Below are 14,467 nucleotides of genomic sequence, written 5' to 3' on the forward strand. Positions count from 1 at the left end.
TGTCTGTTTATTTCCACAGCTAAATTTTGAATACGGCTGTGGCAATAAAGAGACATTAGACGAAATACCGAAGAAGAAGAACATTAACGTTATAAATAGACTATCGGAGTTTTATAAGAAATATTATTCTACAGATATTATGTCGCTGTGTGTTCTTGGTAAATGTACGATAATTTAAAACTTTTTAATATTAGAAATTTGAATGCTTTTTATAATGTTATATATAAAAATATTTGAATTTTGAAATATGTAATAAATTATAATAAATAAAACTTTAATAATAATTAATAAAATAATATGTATTTTATTACCAGTTATTGTATTAAACATTTACATATTGTCTGTCTTCAAGAGAAAAAATAGAATATTATCAATACATAAGTAAGGAAAATATGTAAAAATATTGGTCTCCATGAAATTATTACATACAATTTTAATTGTTTTCTAATAATTCGTTTTAACCAGTATATTATTATTATAATCAATATTTTTAAAAAAGGTTTGATCAAAATGTGAAATATCTAATTGTAATACACAGTAAAATATATTTCCAATAATATTTGTCTTTTTGAAAAAAATATATCTTTTGCCATAAACAGATATAATAATGTTTTGTTACATATTTATGTAGCGTATGTATTTTACATCTACAAATAAATTTTTTGTTTAGATAGTTTAGATGTTCTCGAAAATATGGTAGTAGAACGCTTTCGTAATGTAGAAAACAAGAAAGTTGAACTTTCTATGTATTCTGAATATTCATTCAAGGATGAAGACTTTAACACTATGTGGAAATACGTTCCGATATTTAATATCAGAGAGTTATGCATTTCGTTTTCTTTACCCAAAATAAAGCGTGAAGACGATATGGTAATATAATACACTTTCCGTTTGACTTTAATGCTTAATACAGTTTATACGAATATTTTATCTAAGTTCTTTTAAATATAATTATAGTAATTATGCAGAAATAGAAACTCTTTCTGATTTCACAATAATTTTGAAATATGTTATCAAGATTATTACCCTATATATTAACGAGTGTAACGACTGATCAACAAATAATTGCTTGATAATGATGATTGTAGAGTAGCTGTAACATTGGTTGTTAAAATGAATTTACCGAATGTTCTGCAATCCCTTACTACGATTTTTTTGCCATTTTTCTCGGATTCAGCAAATGATACTGACAATGAGTAAAAAAAAATGAATCCAACAATCCCTACATGCTCCCCAAAAAGCCTACAATGCAATTGTTAATAACTTAAATTCTTAATAAACATCGCCGGTTAAAACCTTTTAAAGGTTACTCAGGCTAATGACAGTGATAATATATTTCAAAATTACTGAAATCGAAATGTGGCCCCTATCTCTGCACAATTATTATATGTATACATTAATTCATACACATATAATGTATATATGTATATATACAGTTTGTATTTTAAAAGGCCATAGCCGGTTTTCGTATGGCGGGATACCCCCAGCGATATCTGGCTGATTTTCACACATAAGGTACCTCATGATCCAACACATAAATTACCATTCATACCAGCTTTTAGAACAACGTGGTTTCGAAGTTGTGACGTAAAACTCAAAAATCAAAAAATTTGTTTTCAAGGTTCTAGCTTTTTTCCGTTCCGAAAATAAACTTTTTGATTTTTGAATTTTACGTCATAACTTCGGAAACACGTTGTTCTAAAAGCTAGTATGAATGGTAATTTAGTGTTGGATCATAAGGTACTTTATGTGCGAAAATCAACCAGATATCGCTGGGGGTATCCCGCCATAAGAAAATCGGCCACGACCATTATAGTTGCAGGAGTTATAAAAATATGCTTATAGAATTTTCTCTCTGTCTCCATTTCTTTGTCTCTTCTTTTCTCTGTCTTTTCCTAATTGACTACATATAATTATTATTGTAGTACATATAACAATACATCATTATGTCACATTTTAATTGAAGCTTATGTTTATTATTTATTTGTTAACATAGCCTCTCTGTTACATTAAGTATTTACTTGGACACAAAGGTGAAGGTTCATTATTATCGGCTTTAAAGGCCAAGAATTGGTGTAACAATATAGAAATTGAAGAGTGCTCCGTGGACACAAGCGTGTATTTCTTTAGAGTTCTATTTGATCTAACTGAAGAAGGTATTAACAATATAGAAAATATTGTTCAAATAATGTTCCATATGCTGAAGAAGAATGGACCGATGAAATGGAAATATGATATTGATGGAACTAGCTTGATACGCCCGTACTTCGCTACGGTATGCGAAAGATTCTATAATTCAACCCCGAATTTAGATTTGCCCTTTTAGGGGTTGATTAGGGCAAAATCTTAAATTATGTTTTTAAGCACTTGTATGGATAACATTTGTAAGCAAAAACCAAATCGATATTTCAACAGGCCTAAGAGATATGGAAAACACGTTTTACCCCTTTTCACCCCGTTAGGGGATTTCGAAGTTCTAAAAATTCCTTCTTAGTGGGTGCTTACGTCATGGAAGGAATATACTCCCCGAATTTCATGTTTCTAGGCGAAGGGTTTGGGCTGAACGTTGATGAGTCAGTCGGAACATTTGATTATATATACATATATAGATTAGTGAAAAATAATATAATCGTTCGTAGAATGCTCGGCAGGTCGTAGGATTGCAATTTGCTAGACACTTTGTACTTTAATATTGTATACCACATATGGAGTTATATGGAAATTTTATATTTATAAGAACTACTGCAAATTATGGAGATGTATTATAGTTATCAGAAAATAAACCGTTTGTCTCCTGATGACATAGCTACTACAGCCTATCTGCTGCACGAGTGTCCCATGGAAGAAATCTTTTCGATGCAACGTGAATTGCAACCGGCTTTGATCGACGAGCTAATGGAATATTTTACGCCGCAAAATATTAGAATTTACGTTGCCGCAAAAGCGTACGAAAGTATGACGAATGAAACTGAGAAATGGTATGGCGTTAAATATAAGAAAGAGAAGATATCCAAGGAAACAATGAAAATGTGGAATCTCGTTGACTCTAGTACGGATCTGAAATTGCCTTCTAAAAATGAATTTATACCGATCAAGTTTGATATCAAGACAGAACCTAACGTAAGTAAAATTATCATTTTTCGCAATATTAATCCTTGAACACCATTTATGATACTAACAATATGAAACTCGATATAAAATATAACGTTAATGTAGTTTATAATAAATTCTATTCTTATGCATATTTTTTATATAATAAAAATAATTATGGTGTATTATTTAGATTTAGATTGTATAATTATTTAAATATATATATATATATATAATATATATATATATAATATATATATATAATATATATATATTACATGTATTTATATTAACTTTATAAAAACATACGGTGGGTCTTAGAGATTAATTTATATAATACAGAGCCAAAAGATTGTAATATAAGTAAAAAAATTGTAATGCAAAGAATGTTTTATACATGCTTTTTGCATACGGAATTGTCCTTTGCTCTAATAAATCACCAATTTTGATGTCATTTGTGTATTTTCTACATATATTAACAAGTAAAATTTTACAGGACCAAAAGTTTCCTACTATTAAAAAGGATACGTCGTTTGTAAAAGTTTGGTATAAAAAAGATGATGTATTTCGTGTGCAGAAAGCGACGATGATCTTCCACTTCGTTAGGTATGAGATAAGTGTTGTAAAAAATACATTGTTGTTCTAATCAAATATGGAATACCGAGATGATTTTAAATCAGAATTTGAGATATTCTAGCAACTTATAGAAATTGTAATTGTGAATTAATTTTTATAATTATTATAATAATGAGATTAGTGTGCATACATATTAATATACGTACTAAATAAAATTAAAATAAAAAATTGATTACCTCTAAAATGTTATCAATAATATAATAAATCTAAATTTGTAGGTACATTTTTATATATTTCTGAATGCCGTAATTTCAAAATACCTCCTTAATTAAAAAATATAAATTAAAATGGTGCTATAATCTCAGGGAGAGATAGAAAATATGTTTTTTTTTTATAATTATATATATAACGTTCGTGTTTAATTTATAGTCCGATCGCCTATATGGATCCTCTCAATTGCAATTTAACTGATATGTTTGTCAACCTACTTCGTGATTTCCTTGATGAATATGCATGTATAGTTAATATACATAAAAATGAATATACACGTACAGTAAAGATAACATCTTTAAAATGGGAAATTGCTCGTACGAAATATGGAATAACAGTAAGTGTAGGGGAGACCGGGGCTAAAAGGTCAACGGGGTTGAAGTGTCAAATCAAATATCTCGGAACCTGTATATTGTGCGAACTCGCTATTAACATTGTAAACGCTGCTTATGGTACCCATGTGACCAACGGAGTTTCGGCAGGTTACCTGCCGTATTATGATTTTTATGAGGGCAAACGTGTTTTCGGAAGGTGAAAGTGAAATTTTCTGCGCGTGGAAATTTTGTAATATCTGCAATAATATTTGCTCTCCAAATCTCGAGGTACGTGATTATAAAGAGTAATGCATGCTGAACACGAATCCAGTGTAGTTTTTTCATTATCGTTGATGTCTAATATTTCGTGGGCGATCAAACCTGAAACTTGTGTTTGGGGCTAATCAGTCAGTAAGCACCCGGGGCTGGTCAGTCACTGTGGCGCGCCGGGCGCACGACTTCAGCTCACGGCGAATTCGCCAATTTCAGGTTAGGTTTCCCTTGAGCGTGATTCTGTCTTCCCTTGCACGTGCGTCAGTTTGTATAGGAGGGAAATAGTACGCACGTATCGTCGCAAAACGGGTGTTTTGGCCGACCGAAAAGATGGCGGACCGTTGTTTTTGAGATCGCTCGCGCTCACGGCACGTCGGCGAGGTACGGCGAGGCACGGCACGGCTCTGAGATCCCGCGATTTCCGCGCGAGAGTTGACATGCCGCGCGCGCGGTAGATCGTCGTTGTTGGTCGTTGTGTCAGTGACAGTCGCGCGTGCGACCGCATCGTCCAGCGTTCGCCGCATCGTCTCGGCGTCATTGTCGCCGGCGTTGTAGTGGTGGTGGTGTCGGTGGTGGTCATCGTCGTCGTCGTCGTCGTCGTCGTGGTGGTCATCGTCGTCGTCGTCGTCGTCGTCGTCGTCGTCGTCATCGTCGTCGTCGTGGTGGTCGTGGCCGTCGTCGTCGTCGTCGTCGTCGTCGGCGCGTCGAGGAATCGGCGCGAGGACGCCGTCGAGTCGGTAAAATGGTCGCGCTCCCCCGCTAGCTTTTCTAACCCCCCTGTCGCTATTTATCGCTCCCCCGCGAGAAACGCGGCTTGGTTAGGTTGCTCGAGGGTCCGCGCTGATCCTATGGCACCGGAACTCCGTCACGCGTGTTCCCCGTGGTTGCCCGCGTTGACAATATGACGTGCCGTTGGGGAGTTTACGATTTGGTTAACCTCTGTATTCACGTGCCTAAATTGTTTTATGGAATAGGTCTAGGTAAAACAATTATTTTTTAATGTTTCGCATAAAAATTTTAAATAAATTTTTATATTTTTCTCTTAAAAAACAATTATTAAAATGTATCCTATCGTTTTTCAGGATTAGCTGTACGTATATGTATTGAAAATGCAGTGTGACTGATCAGCCCCGGGGGGGTGACGCTTAAACCCCGGCATTTTTGAGATTTCAATTTTTGCACCGTTGTCGTTTTTGCTCTATACCGGTTAAACAAAGCGACGTAGATAAAAATTTCCTTAATAAATTTTGTAGCTAAAGGTTCACTCTTTACAGTGGTATACCACATTTAACTTCAATTATTTATTTTGTTGTTAAAAATCGGCTCCGAAAAAAAACTGACCTTTTAGCCCCGGTCTCCCCTATATATATAATTTATATAACAGTTATATAAAATATTATAATATTATTTATATAGATTTATTCAAATAAATTATTATTCAACTTGTTAATATTATTAACGTTTAAGCATATGCTTCTTCATGTACATCAAATATTACTTATTAAGAAATCGGATTTTATTTCTTATTAATAATTATTGTTACTCGTAAATATGACCAGTTATATTACTGTAATGTTATAATAAAGTTTACGGAATGTTTTACAAATAATCATCAATTTAATGTATTACATAAAAGCATATGTAAAATTATAATTAAGAAAAACGGATTATTTTATTAGCTGAAAATAGATGGTTACGATGACAAGCAACGTGTTTGGTTAGAAAAAAGCATGGGCCAAATAATAAATTTTAAGATTAATCCAGAAAGGTTTAAAATCCTAAAGGAAAAGGTACGTATAATTAATGCAATCAATTACATTAATTTAATTAAAACCATTATTTATGTGAAATGGCTTACAGTATATCAGGGAATTGGAAAATTTCGCTACACAACGACCCTTTCAACACCCAATGGATTATATTGAATTACTGTTGTCAGAATATATAGCTAATATTCATAAATATGAATATACACGTACAGTAAATAGAACTTCTTTAAAATGGGAACTTGCTCGTACGAAATATGGAATAACAGTAAGTGTATATATATAATCACTTAACCCTTTGGACCAACGGCTTAACGTCTCTTTCCGAAAGACGAAGCCCAGTTTGCTCCGCACAAGAGGCCTATCTTGCACGGAGGGCGCAGCTTTCGGAAAAAACTTTCCATGGCTCTAGTGGACTCGAACCTGGTTCCTCAGATTACGAGTCTGGCGCTTTACCACTAGACCACACTGCCGCCCCAGTAGTGCAATTCTGTAACTCGTTATGCCGTCGTTATGAGCTATAACGACAATTGCGCAGCTTTTTTACCATATAAAATATCTGCGCAACGATAGTCGATACCTCATAACGAGTTACAGAATCGCACTACAGAACAACATTGGTCTAACGATGAATTATTAGAATTTACTGATTGCGAGTGTAAGAGAGAACTAATATTTTCTGTTAAAAATCATTTTCTTTTCCTTCTTAAAAATTGTTTTTAGTCTTTAGAATGATTATTTTACTTATTAATGATATATATTAAATTTCTATGATATATGGATCTAAGTATCGATAAACTTCAGGACTTTATACAAAAGTTATTCACCGAAATGCATGTAAAGTGCTTAATACATGGTAACGTGACTGAAAAGGAAGCTACAAATATAGATGAACTAATTGAGTCTAATTTAAAAACTATGCCTCACATAATACCATTGTTGCAAGAGCAATTAGTATTGTATCGTGAAATTAAACTAGAAGATGATAACAGCTCGACAAGATCAAATTTTATTTATAATAATTTAAAAAAATTTATATGCTTAAAAAATTTCAGTTAATATTATGGAACATAGTTTTAATATAAATATTTTATTGTTTATTCTAATGGTCTTATGTTACTATTAAGATTATTATCGAAATAAAAAATATAATAATAATTAAAAAAAAATTTTATTTTAATCCATATACCTAAAAAATAAGTATTTAAAAATATAGGAAAAAATATGTATTATTAATGTTATTTTATCAGCATTACAATTTGTTCCAGAAATTTAAAATTTGCTTTTTAGTGAATTAATATTTTTTATATGACATAGTACGTAAAGTGTTGTGTATTGATGTATAATTACTGTAGGTTGCCACGTTCGATTTGAAGAAGAAAGTAAAGTGCAGAAAACTTCTAGTACCATAGTGTACTACGCAACTGGTCTACGATCAACGAAGTCAAATGTGCTTTTATCGCTCTTTGCACAAATTATTAAAAAGCCGTGCTTCGATATCTTAAGAACCGAGAAGCAATTAGGCTATGTATTTAGTGATATATGTACAATGAACGGAACGCAATATTTGCAAATCGTAGTACAAGGTGACAATTGCCTAAAAAATGTCGAACGAGAAATCACGTCATTTATGTACTCTATGTATGTAAGTAATATAAGATCTTATATAACAACATCTTCTTTTTTAATATCTCACACAATATTCTAATATGATGATCATATTAAAAAATATACCACTCCAATTATTTTGTGGCATAGTAATTGGAGTATGTTTCTATTAAAATATCGTTACTATCACAATAACAACATTTCAGAAACTCATATCTACTATGCCAGAAGAGCAATTTGACAACTACAAGGATGGTCTAATTTCATCACGTTTGAAGGCACCCGATACGATAACTAGTCAATGCTCTTTATATTGGAAAGAAATTGAAAGCCAAGAATATAATTTCGATCAAGTAAATATTGAAGTAGATTACTTAAAGATGATAACGCAGGAACAATTACTGGAATTCATTGGGGTAACCACTTATTTTTATACGCGGAATATATCATTCAACTGAAAAGAAAAGGTTTTATAGTAAAAAACAAATGGTTTTTTAAAACTAAAATATGATTCTTTTTAAATGACCTATAATATTTTAAAGAAGTGATTCTGATAGATAATAAATTATTAATATTTTTAATACATAATATCCGTTAGGAAAACATATATAGCATTGATCGAAAGTTGTCGGTACATGTGATGCCTATGGCTATGGCAGTGGAAATGAATTCGTCTGATACATCTAGAAGAATTACCGTTACATCTGATAATGAAACTAAAGAATTTGACGATTTATTGTCATTTAAGCAAAGTCAAAGTTTATATCCTTTACTAGAACCGCATAACAAAAACTTTGTTAGAAAACCCTATAAGATGCTCTTCTAAGATGTAAGAAGAAATGATATAATAATGGTTTTGGTTTGTTATAATGTATTTCGTTATTTCTTCAAAGAGAAGCTAGCTTTTAATTCTTTCGCCTTCTTTCTCTGTCTTTTAGTATTACGATATTTTTCTGTATCAAATCTTGTTCACGCATAAAACAGTAAAATAATTATCTGCTTTCTATGAAACTGAAATCATTGTAGGGGAGACTGGGGCTGGTTGTTACAGGGGTAGGTTGTTACAGTGCCAACGGTAGCTAAACCGAAAACGCTAATAGTAACGTTAGAAAGAGATAAACGATCACGCCAGTGTCGGCCGACATACCGCGCGAGCTAGTGGCGCTGGTGTTCTTGTGAGAGGAGCCCGGACAAGCAGCCGTCAAAAACGCATGTCACAACCAGACCCAGTCTCCCCTATATTAAATTAGTAAGTAATAATGTATAATTTATACACATTATTAAATACCGCGTGATACATGCAGAAAGTCATTTCTGTAAATTATGTCATCGCTCGTTATATCATTATCTTTATTTTATCTTCGTTGTATTAATATTTTCGAATCTATTATGTTTCTATGAAATGTTATAATTTAACAATTTGATGTCATATAACTTCTAAATTGCGCAATAAAGATATTTTTGCGATATCAAATAACCTTATTAATAACTTTATTTACATTTGCGATAGCCAGAGAAAATACAATTCTCAAATGTAATAAAATTGTGCTACGTCCCTCATATTTAAACAAATACATAAGTTATTAACGTATGTATACAAATATATAATACCTCTTTTTATTAATTATATATTACACTATTATCGGATTTAAATTGTTGTTGTATGTGAAAGTGTTCCATATTCTTATACAAAATCATGAAAAGTGGAATCATGCGCAGCAGTTGACCAAAAATAAAAAGATCTCAAAAAACTATCCTATGCAATAACGGCGTAAGTCAGTCTGTTATTGCATTCGCGGGCTTCTCGATAGTAACACGGTTGACGACGACGATGCTTTGAGGCGAAGTCGAGGCGGCGTAATGAGTGCCGAGACGCGTCGCAGCTGACGACAAAAGCATATACACTCGTCGTCGTAAAACGAGCCCCGCATTAACTAACTCGAGCGCGCAACGAAAGACACGACAACGACGGCGATGAGGAAGAGGAAGAAGAGGTGGAGAACAACGATGGGGGCGGAAAGGCGGCGCGTGAAATCTTGGATAACTCTTCTGCCCCGGCAATCCCCGCGGCGCGCGGCGCTTCAATTAACAGGACCAGCAATTATCTGTTATTTAAATGAGGCTGCCGCGTCTCTCCGTCTTTGCACCCGGACGTAGTCGCAACAGACTGTCGAGAAAAAGGGGAAGGAGGTGCAGAATCCTGGATACCTTGTAAGGGGCGACATCGTCGACGATTAGAAGGGTTATTTCGCCGACGAGAATTTTCACTCTTGATACAAAATTGAATCTTTTAACTCAAAATAATAAATGATCAGTATGTACTGTATTCGAATAAAAAATTATTCGCATTGCAAGCTTTATACAAATCTCATCTAGAAAATTTTAATTTTTCCAGAGAAAAAACTTAGCGTTGTGCTAAATAAATATGCGAATGTTTCATGTAAAGAAAGAAAGCGTGGTCTCTATCAGGTAAACTATCTTGAATTTGCTTCGCACAGATATCTATTCATTCACATTTAAATCAAATTCGTTCTTCATTCACATAAACTTTACACACGCACACGTTTAGAAGTCTATAGCCAAGTTTTTTTGGACGAAGTATTTCTGTTAATAATTTTTTTAATACGCGTAATAAAAGAATTAAATATTATGATAAACACAATTTTTTAATACAAAGTTCTTTTGCATTAAATATTTTATTATTCTCTTAAGTATGATGAAAGAATTAAATTTTATAATGTATATAAACTCATGCTCAGTTAGCGCAATATCTGATATATTATTGCTTTTATAATAAAAATAGATTAAAACAACATTGTTTCGCCCAATAACTATTTTGATGGGCACGGACACTTGACGCTCTATTTTTACTTCTTTAAAAGATTAGAAGCTACATGAACAATTCTAAATAATAAGTTCCAAAAAGTTTAATATTCCAAAAGATAACATAAAATAACCGGAAAAAATTATTTGTAAAATATTAAATAAAGAAAATTGTTAACTGTAAATAATAATAATAGAGGAAAGTCCCCTATTATGAGATAGGATCCTAATATGAGATGGCGGAGTTTTTTCATGGTGGGATCAACAGATAGGGCCTATATAGGGCCTTTTAGCTTAACATATCTCATATTAGGATCCTGTCTCATAATAGGGGACTTTCCTCTAATAATAATTGTAATAATGTAATAAATGTGATAATTATAAATTAATAAATTAATATGGTTAAAATATTGTAATTAAATATATCTTATACTCTGCAAACCTTTTTTTAAATATTTTATAAAGAATGAAACAGAATCAAATAATAATATGCTTTATGTTATATATAAATAGAAAAATACAACAATAATTATCAGACATAACAAAATTAATTATTCCTTTTTTAAATAATTTTAATTTTTAAATATTTCTCAATTTTTAATTATTTAACAATAAATTTTATCGGTACGCGAATGAATTGTATTCTTATAAAATTATTGCATTGTTATAGTGTTAATTATCCGACAATATGTTTCAATTATCCTACATTATTTTACTTTATGTAAAAAGATTCTTAAATTTTTATAGTCTCATGGCTTTTGTACTGTAATCAGAGTATAGAACACGATCGTTTCTGAAAGGTCTCATTTAAATAACAGATAATTGCCGGTCCCATTAATTGAAGCGCCGCAGGGATCGTTAAAGAGTTGCTACGATTTTGCGGGATATCCCTGTCTCCGACAGTTAGCTTGGTTAACCGGCTGATCTTTCCTCGTTCGTAAAGTACAAAAAGTCTCGTTCTCGACATCATTCGCAGTCGTATTTCAAGATGTTTTTTTTTTCACCATCGTTATTATTTAAGTACGCGAGACAATAAATAATTTCGCAAAGTCGCGACTTTGGTAAATTAGTGTTATTCTCAACCAATAAAAATGTTCCAATAAAAGACTGCCAGTTAATTACATTGCAGATTCAAGTGTTTATAGCAACCCGATCTGACCTCATAAAAATTACAACCTACAATCCGTAACTTTGACTTTTTCCTCGACATAATGAACATTAAATCATCGACATCTATTTTCCGAGTTCTAAATATCGCAGACCGGAGACTTGTGCCAGAAGTAACATTTTAGTTTACCCAATACAGTTGATGATCGCGGCAAGGTGTCGCTCGCTTTCAAAGGAGGAAAAGCCCGGATCAACTTTTCCCGGCAATCGATGAAGGTCGGGTCGCCTTTGAGCGGCGCCCACGATTCTCCTGGAGGAAACGGATTTCGAATTGGGTTGGAGGGCGAGAGCCGGGCGGCGCTTCATAGACGAGGAGGGAGAAGAAATTCGAAACCACCTTCGGAGCGAATTGCCTTGGGTTGCGCGAGGTTCCCCTTAAACCGCACAAAGAGCCCTAGACGAAAGTGTTGCGATGAAAAGCCCCGAAAGAGCTTCGAATCAACGTGCGTCGCGGCGGGCAATCGACGTTCACGAACGGCGATGTACGATGACGACGAGTCAACGTCGGGGTCCCGATAGAATGCCTCCGGGCGATCCGTTTCACCTCGAATACTCGTATGCCAGAGTCGCGATTGTCGATGCAGTCGAACGATCAACGAACCCCGAAGAGGATCTCGACGAAAGCAGACGCTTCGTTATCGCGTCTCGCGGGACTGCTGGTAAAATGCGCATCCTTTATATCGTAAAACATATATTGATATTGCAATTTCCTAAGTAAGAAAAAAATATAAAACACATTTAAAAATTTGCATTGTCTGAAATAGCATAGGAAGAAGTTACAACAACGGTAAAGAAAAAGAAAGAGAAAAGAGACCTTAATATAAATTCTTAGTCAGTTTTTTTTACATCATTATATGTATTAAACAATAATTTCGTTTGAAAACAAATACGATTTTATAATCAAGACAAATCTCTCCTAACTCATCGTCGATCAATTTATTATTTTTCCAAGTATGAAACGTACGACGCGACGTCGTACGCAATGTCACAGCGATGTCCGCGCTCTTGAATACGAAGTACCGTCTGCTATTGATACGCGCCGATCCGAAAGTCACATAAGTAGGTCGCGGCAGCTTAAACGTCGAGATCTCTGCGTTTGAAGCGAAACGTCGACGTTGAAGAACGCGTTTCAACAGCGACGTGTATCCTCGAGCGACCGCAATTTTTGTCTCGTCCCCAATCAAAATGCCAATTTCAACTGCGGCGACGTGATTGCCGCCCTCGGTGCACGCTCGCGCTCGCGATCAAGCGCGGATTTTCGCGCGGCTTTTCCGCCGCGACCGCGCGTGTCACTGTCAGGGCCACCTCTTGAACACTATGGTGATACGGTACTGGCAGAGTCGTTTGCCCGTGACGCACCGAATATGAAATTCGCCGCCGAAATTAATCTGCTCGTCCGCACGCGAGAAGTTCCCCGCGGTTTTATTCCTCGTTGAGTCGCGCGACTCGCACATTGGGCGAGGTGCGATGTCACGCTTGCGGGTACCTTCAATTCTAAACGAAGATCGATGTAGTTGAAGGAAAATTAAATTGCATTTATACCGAAATCTGCCTTTAGTGAAAATCCAATTTTAGATTTAAAGCCCAAGATTTAATGCTAAAAATAGAATACGATCCATTCATCCACAATTTCCAGTAACAATAAAATATATTCGTAAAGAATATAAAAAATAATTTTTCTGGGGAACAATGTGGCTTCAGTAACAATGTCAACATTATACAATTACTATTTCGAATATTTCGCGTAATATTATTTAAACAATTCCCTACCGAAAAGAAACATCGCGACTGCGACGATGTCGCGAATCTTCGAGCGTTCAATTTCACTTTTATCGCGGCGGAGAAAATCGTGAAAGAAACAGACGAAAACAGTAGCTGCAGCCTCGGCGTGTATACATACGTGTACGTTACCATTATGGATTTTACGGGCGACTTAAGAAAGGGGTTGGAAAAACGCAGGAATTCAATCTCGGGATCTCCGGGGCAGAGTTATACGAGCGCGTTTCCGCGGCGGGACGGCCGATTCCACCTTCGCGAGAAGAGCCGCGCCAGGGCCCCGAATCAATCCCGGCGAGTCGTACGACTCGGGTTTTATTCATGCGGGCGCGCTCGTACACGCGCCGGAGTAATAAACCTGTCGCTCACGAGGTAAATCAATGTACCCGTCGTCCTGTCGGGACGACGCGACGGCGGAGAGCGCATCGATTTTGGTGCGAGATTAAAGTTGCTAGACCCGGAGACGGAGAGGAACCGATTTCCACTCACGGCAAAGGCGCGAAGCGCGCGCGATGAGAGACGCGGGAACAAGAGCAACGGTATCTTGCAGTGAAATCCGGAAGGATTTAAGAGGAGTTTTGGATCCTTACGGAGATCCGCACGTCCGATAATCTGTAACACCGTACCGTAGATCACACATTCGAAAAACGTGACGGAAAAAACATTATGACACGTGACTTTCACACAGCAAACAAATTTAAATAATTGCGGGAGCTGCAGACATATTCCTATAATGTTCTAATTTCATTGAATTTTACTGAACTTAATACACACATTATAATATATACAATTTACTAAATATAA

General features: G+C 34.9%; 1 pseudogene; it reads left to right on the top strand.

The window, feature by feature from the left end:
• Window positions 1-14,467, top strand: part of LOC139771491 (insulin-degrading enzyme-like) — a 42,881-nt pseudogene that overhangs the window by 1,433 nt on the left and 26,981 nt on the right.

Source organism: Temnothorax nylanderi, unplaced genomic scaffold (genome assembly GCF_030848795.1).
Source record: "Temnothorax nylanderi isolate EJ_2023f unplaced genomic scaffold, tnyl_v1.0 TNYL_tig0040_pilon, whole genome shotgun sequence".
Classification (NCBI taxonomy): Eukaryota; Metazoa; Arthropoda; class Insecta; order Hymenoptera; family Formicidae; genus Temnothorax; species Temnothorax nylanderi.